This window comes from Morus notabilis, unplaced genomic scaffold (assembly GCF_000414095.1).
Source record: "Morus notabilis unplaced genomic scaffold, ASM41409v2 Scaffold538, whole genome shotgun sequence".
NCBI lineage: Eukaryota > Viridiplantae > Streptophyta > Magnoliopsida > Rosales > Moraceae > Morus > Morus notabilis.
In genome coordinates, this window is record NW_010359796.1 from 142,458 (window position 1) to 151,773 (window position 9,316).

Sequence of the window (9,316 nt, forward strand, 5' to 3'; positions counted from 1 at the left end):
ACCCCCAATAAAAAAAAAAAAAATTTTTTTTTAAAAAAAAAAAAAAAAAAAAAAAAAAAAAAAAAAAAAAAAAAAAAAAAAACTCTCTTCCTGAGTTCTCTCTCTATACATTTTGCTCCCAAATTAAGCTGTGTCTCTTCAAGGCTCTCTCCGCTCTCTTTTCGTTCTGCTAAGGAGTCAATGAGAAGGGTGTGGGTGGGCTAGCGAGTAGCGAGCGGCAACAATGCAATCAGGTGAGTGGGTCTCGAGTATCAACGGCCATGATCTAGCCAATCAACGCCCCTTCAGCTTGGAGGTGCAATCTCGTGGTGGGGAGCCTATATCCAAGGCCTGAATCATCATCCAATCTCGGCAATGCTATCTGGGTTTGGACATTAGGGCTCCTTTGATCGGTTATGTTTCTTTGCTATGAATTCGTTGCTTGGTTACTGAGAAAGGGTTTGTTTATTTTTTTTTTTTGGTCATAAGTTTAAGTGTCGTACAAAAAATAGCTACTTGGGTTTGGCTTTTGGTGTTTTTATTAGCTTTTATGTATTGATTTTTGTGATTATTTTATTTTATTTTTTTCTATGTTTTGGAACACATGTATTTGAGTTATTGAAAGACTCAAACTATGATAAGAGGCATATTAAATGCAGCCCGGGAGAAGGAAATTAATACTTTTGGTTCGAAGACAAATTATTGTGGAATAAAAGTTAAATTCTATTTTTAGAATATTTTAATTAATTAAATTATCATTTTTATAATTAAAAAAGTTTCATTTTGTTAATACTTCGGTCTAAGAAAATCAAGTTTTATTTTGACTTAATTTTTGAGTCAAATATAAGTTAGTTTCCTTTTTATTTTTAAGTTTTAAAATTATTTATTTTTCTATTTTTTATTAGTAGTTTCTAGTTACTATTTGAGGCAGTTTAGTTTTTAAATATGTTAGTCCTACCATATGCAAGAGAGAAGAATTTCTAAGAATGAAATTTGATTGTTTACACTTTTTATTTTTCTAATTTTTGGTATTATTTGTGAATCAAGTAACGTTGATGCCAAGTTTTAATATTTTGTTTGAATCAATGAATTTTTTGAAGCGATTTCTCAGATGTTCTATGTGAATCAAAAGCTTAATTGATTTATCCCTTTTATTTTATTTTTTCATTTTTTTTAATTAAACTTCTGCTACATGACAGATCTAAGGAGAGGATTCATTGATCTGTTTTATTTTGTAATTTAATTAATATATGTATTTCAGTTTATATACAAATGTAAAGCCTTGTTATATGAAAACTATTGCTATTTAGCCAGTTGCATGAGAGTCGGTAAGCGTGGTCTAGTTGGTGGGAGTTTCTATCAAGTGGCTCTCTGCATCACTCAACATCACGTTCCACTATGCAATTATTTTTCCTGTTCCTCTTTTTTTTTTTTTGTTCTTTTTTCTTTTCTTTTTTTTTTTGCCCTCCTTCTTTCTTTCTTTCTTTGCCTTTCTGTTCCCACGCTGTGTGTGCCATGAGGTTGCAATCGATCGGCCTCCGCTTCAAGCGCACGATACTATGGTTATGTTTGGAATTAATCTTGTTTTTATTTTTTATGTTTTTTGAAAAAAAATGAAAACGTTTTTAAAACGACGTTTGGCGCAATAAAAATAAAAAATGAAAATGAAACGATTTTTTAGTTTAGTGTAAAATGAGAGAGAAATGAAAAAAGGATTTTTAATCGTTTTTTATTTTTTGTTTTCGTTTTCTCATCTCTCGAGCAGAGAGAAAGAGAGAGAGGTATTAATGAATTTTTTTATGCTGAAAACAATCTCTTAATAAAACTACCAAATGTATTTTTAAAAATGATTTCTGTCTGAGATTAAAAACGTTTTTATTTTCATTTTCATACAAAAAATAAAATTATTTTAAAACGAGTTTCAAACACACCATATATTTTTTTTCTTCTCTTGGAGTCGTCTATTTGATAATACCATCGATTTTAAGACAATAAATTGCATAATTTTGTATCCCCTTTTCTAGTTGCAAGCACTTCTATTCATCCCAATAATTCTACTCAAACAAGTTAGGTCTTGCTAGGTAAGTCAGTGGAACACTTTTTTTTTTTTTTTTTATGAGTATTGGATTTTATCCCATCAGGGTAAATATCAATTTTCTTTTATTTGAAGCTGAGATTTGTGTGCTCACTACTAATCTATTTCAGATTCTTGTGTTAGCTAGTAGTATTAGTCTAATTTAGATAATCGGAATTGTGTGCCATTCCTATTTGAAACTGTCGCAAAATCGAGAGTTGAGAAAAATCTTCGTTTTGTAGGACCGTTTTGTAATGTGTGCGAGTTCTTGCGCACGACATTAATTTAATTTAATGACAGGTTTAATGATAATTGTTGCTAATTTAGAGAGTCGGGGACTCTTGTTTTGTATCCCACGGAGATAGAAGAGAAAGACAAGTGATAGGAAGAGATAGAAAGAGAGGGAATGTTCCTTTCGATCCATTTTGGTTTTGTTTTTTAGGCTTTTTCTTAGTTTTTGGATTTCTTTCGATTCGAAGTTTTTGTTGTTTATTTTTCAGTTAATTAATATGTGATAGTTTTAATATATTTAATATTTTTAATATATATAGATGAATTTTCAATGTTAAATGGTTAAAGTGCCCTTTTTTAAAAAATTTCTACAACTTAAATTAAGAGTTTTTTATTCATAACTTAAAAAGAGCAAAAGTTTGTATTTCAATGATATACAAGCAATAATTAGAGGATGCTTTTTTGGATTTATTACTCCATATAAAATAAAGATTCATTAATATACACATATCATATTATAAATGAACAGAGAGTTTAAGTGCAGGGCATCAAAAGGTTAGAACATCAAATAACGTTGGCACCTCTAACCTAATTATATTCAAATGTATATGTTATACTTCTCCTCAGAATCTATTGAATTACATAACTATATGGAATTTTCTTTCACTTCTATCAACCAAATATATACTATTTAACAGAGATATTGTAATTCCATTAGTTGGAGTAAAATTTAATTAACAAAATCCCGACCACTTTAACCTCACAAATGATTTAAAGTTAGTTTGAGCTTTCAAATTCAAATAATAACTTTGCATATGCATTTACTCATTGTAAGGAAAAAGAAAGTAATAACCACCAAATATTTTAGTGCAATAGTAAGGATGTCTTTGTTAGGACTTTTCTTTTCATTTTTTCAAGGTTCGAAATTCCATAGCCGCAAGAAGTACCCAGCCTCTTGGGAAATTAAGTATTGGGTCTCGTGGTACATGAAAATGCTGGTTGGGTAGACGGAAGTAGTCTAATTCAAACCCTTGCCACCCCTCAGTGGTCCCTGAAATTGTCTAAAGTTGCAGGAGATAGGAACATAAGATGCACCACCTGATTCTTTTTTTTTTTATCAGCCAAAGAAAAGGAAAAAGAAACAACACAATGGGTGCGTTTGGAATTAATTTTTACTTATTTTTAAAAACGTTTTTGCACACCTTTTGAGGCACAAAAATGAAAACAGTCTTTAAACCGTGTTTGTTTAGTAAATGTTTTGAAAACGAAAGCGAAAACAAAAAACAGTGAGAATGGTTTTTTGAAGGAATTAGAAAAAGGGTTAAAAGTTATTTTTCCTTTTCTGTTTTCATTTTCTAGAGCTTATCAATAATGTTATAATATATTAATTAATAATTATAACCAAACACGATTTCACTTTTTTATTATACTTAAAATAATCTCTTAAAAAACCAACCAAACACAATTTTAAAATCGGTCCCAGAATGATTCTCAAAATTATCTCATTTTTACTTTTGTATTGAAAACAAAATCATTTTAAAAACGTTACCAAACATGCCCAATACATTTCTTTGCCACGCATAATAATAGATAAAACAACACTATCTAATTAATAAGTCCAGCACAATCTATATCCAAAATATTCCTACTCAAACTTTCTTAGGCCTCGTTCATTTCATTGCTCCGAGTTTTCAATTCCAGTTTTGCTACAGTTAAAAACTCTCGCAAAAAGTTACATCTAACTTCTTATGCTACAGTTAAAAGTTCTCACATAAAGTCACATCTCAACTTGAATTGAAAACTCGAATCAACGAACTGAACGAGGCCTTAATGCATTAATGCCTATTTAGTTCGCTGATTCAAGTTGAGATATGATTTTATGTGAGAACTTTTTACTTTAGTAAAAAAGTTAGATGTGACTGTTTCTGAAAGCTTTTTATTGTAGCAAAACTCGAATCGATGAAATAAACGGGGCCTAAATAATTATCCACATACATCCATACCAATAGGAGCATTTTTATTTCAAAATGGTTCTGCAAAATTAGAGAACGCGCTGACAATGAGGACAAAGTAGTAAAAGCGACATGCGTCACACATCGACGCGCATAATATTTGACAACGGTCAATTGCTTGTTCCCAATTACCCTATAAAAGGTGTGATCAACCATTTTTAGGTGACGTTTGGTTCATGGGTTCAAAATCATGATTCATGATTCTGATTTTTAAAATTTAAATTTTTTGTTAGAGAAAAACATTGTAGCAGAACTAAAAACTATGATCCTAAACCAGACAGAACCCTTAAAACAAACGTCACCTTAGAGTTCAAGTAGATTTCTTTTTTACCCATTTGACAACGATTTTTTTAAGTAGACTTTTTAATTACAATTTCTTTTTTTTATTCACGACAACGATTTTTTTAAGTAGACTTTTTAATTACAATTTCTTTTTTTTTTTGGAGTCACAATTTTATTCATGTGTAAAAGTGTAAGATTATCACCTAGAGTATCTTTAATCTTTAGGAAAGAAAAATGGAATATCACTTAGAATAATACTCTTTTTTTAAAAAATAAATTCCAAAATGAGATGGATATGTATAATATGTAATAATATACACACACTCACTTGTTTATACTTCTAAAAGGGTCATACTTTAATATGATACAAAAAAGAAAATGACCATTTAAAACTCATCCACCTATAATACTCGTTTGTATTTATATTTATATATATAAAGGGATAGTTTTTTGTCCTTCAGGAGTGCCGAGTCTAAACTGTAAGAGTGCGTTTGGTTTAAAGATTCGTGACATGATTTGAATTATAATTCGTGGCTCGCTATAATATTTTTTTCTCACAAAAAACACACGAATCCATCAAGCAAACGTCCTCTAAATATAATGACATCCATAGAACAATACTTATACATAAGCAATTCTCTACATACTAGCATGAAGGACGTGTCTAATGCACGTTCCGATTATACTAAATTTATTTGTTCCTTTATGTGCTTTTTCTCATTTATTTGTATTTTTGCAAGAATTTCATTTGAAATTACTATGAATGGTTAGCATGATGTCTCTATACAAAGAACTATTTGTTCTAATTGTTTCTCATTCTGAGAATATACAAAAATACTAATTCAACTTATAATCTGTCTTCAACTTGATTATGTATAGAATAATTTTCATCTTCAAGCATTGAAATACAAATATGAATGAATATAGCCAACCTATATTTGATTTTCAAATAAAAACAAGATCATAACATTTTGAAAATAATTGTAAAATTTACTAGAAACTTATTAAATGTAACATATAAATAAAATAATGGTAGAACAAAAAATCAACAAATTTATATTATATATGATGGCAGTTGAATGAGAAACGATTGAAGAAATAAGTGCATGTATATATTATATATACTGAAAAAAGAAAGTGATGCATTTGATCAATTCTTTAGATCTGAAAAAGAGTGGGCTCCAAATACAATCCAGTGGTCGACCATGGCTTTATAAATAATCCAAAAGTCTCGTTATAACTATCTTTATTTTTAGATGAAACATTTAAATAATAATATAAGGTTTTTATGAAACACTTAAATATTAATATAAGAGTTTTATTTTTTATTTTTAGATTGATATTTCAATGGAGAAACCAATAAAGAAAACATTATTAAAAATACACTTGTTTTTAAGGGGGAAAAAAAAAAGAAAAAGAAAACAAAGCAAGCAAATAAGCATTATTTTGATCGCAACACTTAAAATGGGAGTTTAAGATTTAAAAAAAAATAACTTTGGAATATTTGAAAAAAAAATCATTTTAGTAGGGCAATTACTAACAAAAGTATTATTAGGACCATATTTGAGAAAAGAATAACTTAGTGGACGTTGAAAAAATGTTTAATCAGGGAATTGTTACAAAAAAAATAAGAACTAAAGAAGGAATTAGAAAAGGACGCTTTAAGGAGTAACATTTTTAACATTACATGCTTTTAATAAAGCAATCAGTAATTAAACTAAACGCAAACAAGCAAGCAAACTGATTAAACAAGCAATGATCAGTAATTAACAAGTGTTGAAGAACCAAAGAAAAGTCATTCCCCCTTCTCTACAATCTTATAGATACAAACTGATTTATTTATTTATTTATTTATTTTGTTAAAATAGATACACACTGATTAAAAGGAGAAAATATTGAGAAGGCCAAATTTAGAAAATAACATATTAGAGGATTGGACAAAAGGAAAAAGTTTTAAGTGCCACGTAAAAAGTATAAAATAATATTAGATGACTACGTACATAAAAAGTATTTAAATAATAATATTAGATGACTACGTAAAAAGTATTTGAATAACAATATATGTGAGAAAAATCATTTTAAACGAAAAAATAGAAAAAAAAATGTTTTGATAAGAATGATTTACAAATTATACAAGTTTCATTAGAAAAAAGAAAATCAGAAAGCAGCCAAGTAAGAATCTAAAGTAACAAAAATAATACTTTGGGAAATAAATTTTGTGTTGTTATTAACTTTACAAAGTCATTGCTATACACTTGCATCCTCTACTTTTACATATTTTATTTAGAGGAGTTGAGCCTTTGTATACACACAAAAATATCCGTTTCAAGTTCTATAATTCAATCCTCCATGATATATATTCGATCTCCATCTCAAGCACTACCGAAACCAAAATTAAAAGGCGAAAGGAGAAGAAAAGAGGACATTTATTGAAATACAAATATTGGGTTAGAAATGTATTTGGTCAATCTTGCTTCTAAAAAAAAACATGTTTCCCAGAAGAAATCTTAAGATTTCTCGACAAATTATACTACAAGCGGGGGATTCGCTTTTCCCTTTGGGTGGAGCACAAAGTTATCCAACTTTTTCTCCATTTATAATTTTCGAGTGGCTAATATTAATCGTGACCAAACATATATTGACTACTCAAGCAATAAGGGAAAAGTTTGAGCCAAATTAAAGTAGTTTGTACAAACTTTACATGATCCATACACTATTAATTGTGATGGAATTCGACCAAGCTAGAAGCTTTTGTATTAAATTATGCCAAAATAAACATTGTTTAAAACAAATATAAATGTTGGACTTCATTTAGTAAAAAGGAAGTGACAAGGCACTTTCTTTTATTTTTATTATCACCATTTATTTTTATTTTCACCATCATCACCGCTCGCCGGCCTGTACTACCCCCTCCAAATATTGAGGGCATAGACCATTTGTTTCGTCCAATAAGATTATGCCAAGTATACACAAAGTTAAACATATCAATTTGGCAAATGTTGCTAAAAGGGAATTGCACATTGGAAGGAAAAAATTTATATATATATATATATATATAAACCCAATAAAAAGTTAGGTGTGTATAATGAGACGTATTTCAGTGTCCTAAAAAGACCAATAAGATAAGAAGTCCATTAATATATTGCCTTAGTGGAAACCATATTGTCCTATCTTAGACATGATTTAAACTTTTTATTGTAGAAAATGCTTCATCAAAGGCTAATTCTGCTCGACAAGCGTCAAAAGACTGTACAAGTCACCTACTTTTTATTTATTTATTTTGAGAAAAATATATAGTTTGGAAGGCGACAAACTGGGTGGGATCGTGCACTTGCACGCGACACTTTTGGTGAAATCAAAAAGAAAATTATGATTTATGACTACAAAAGTCATTCATGTAAAAGAATGATTAGAATAGTTAAAGTGATTGGTTTGAGTGGTGCTGCTAATTGTCATTTTTTTTTTCTAAAGAAAAAAAAATAATAGCCACGCAAAAACAACACGAGGACTAAAATAATACATGTTGACCTTAATTTCCTACTCAGGTTTTTATCGCACGCACTTTTTAAAGTTGTTCACGCTTGATTGTGTCATTTCCTAACTCTTTCAACGTAGAGTCCAACCCCACTAGTGATTTTCCGCCCTACTGATGAAGACCTTGCAAAATGTCAACTATTTGTTTTTAATTTCAAGGTTAATATTTTGTTTCATTTTGTTAACAGTTATCTAATACATTAGTCCCTTTGGAGACATCTAATGAAAATTATAACGACATATAAAAGATTAGCACGATCCTCGCAAAAAATAATAATAAATAAATAAATAACCCGCGTACAAATCGAGAAATACATTTGTTTCTAAGAGCAGTGGGTAAGGAAACTCGGTGACAAAATTAGGCCTCGTTCATTTCAACAATTCGAGTTTTTAATTTCAGTTGTGCTACAATTAAAAATTCTCACAAAAAGTCACATTTAATTTTTTTTACTACAGTGAAAAGTTATAACATAAAATCACATCTCAACTTAAATTAAAAACTCGAAACCGCGAACTCAACGAGTCCCTGTTAACTTTCCGTGCCGTAGTGAAAAGGCCTTGTTTTTTTCGGATAAAACATATATATCAAGCAGATTTGGGTGTAATTGGATACAAATTGACAGTACAAGTCCGTACATATATAACATCTGTGAATAGAAGTCAATAATTCAGATTTTGATTAATCTTAAGAGAAAAGCATATTGAAGTTTGTGGCTGTGGTTAAAAGAGAAACGAAAAGAATCTGAATGAGGCAATTGGCAAGAACACCTGAGAAATGGCATGATCCATGTTAACAGTTATCCAAAGCATTAGTCCCTTTGTGGACATCCAATAAAAATCGGAACGATAAACAGAAGATTAGCATGATTCATCTGGAAAAATAACACGTACAAATCGAGAAATTGTTACATTCGTTTCTAAGAGCAGTATTAGGTAAGGAAACTCGTGATTAACTTAGGTGTCTACACTGCAGCGATAATTTCCCTCAAATCTTCCCCATAAAGCTTTATAGAATATAAACATATTACTCAATGGTTTCAAATGAGACGTACTAATATTTGCGACAATAGTTTCAAGTGTGCCTAAGCCGAATCCAGTAATTTTCAAGCATCACACCCTATTTATATGGTGACGACAAAATTAGTAACTTTCAGCGTCACAGTGAAAAGGATTCAGTAAATATTTGTCTAAACATATATATATA

The 9,316-nt window shown here is 29.6% G+C and overlaps 1 non-coding gene across 1 annotated transcript; it reads left to right on the forward strand.

Moving 5' to 3' along the window:
- The first annotated feature begins 8,923 nt into the window (after nt 1-8,923).
- On the forward strand, nt 8,924-9,028 carry LOC112091019. The gene has a single exon (XR_002901959.1). It is a non-coding gene; the product is annotated as a U6 spliceosomal RNA (small nuclear RNA).
- Nucleotides 9,029-9,316: the final 288 nt, after the last annotated feature.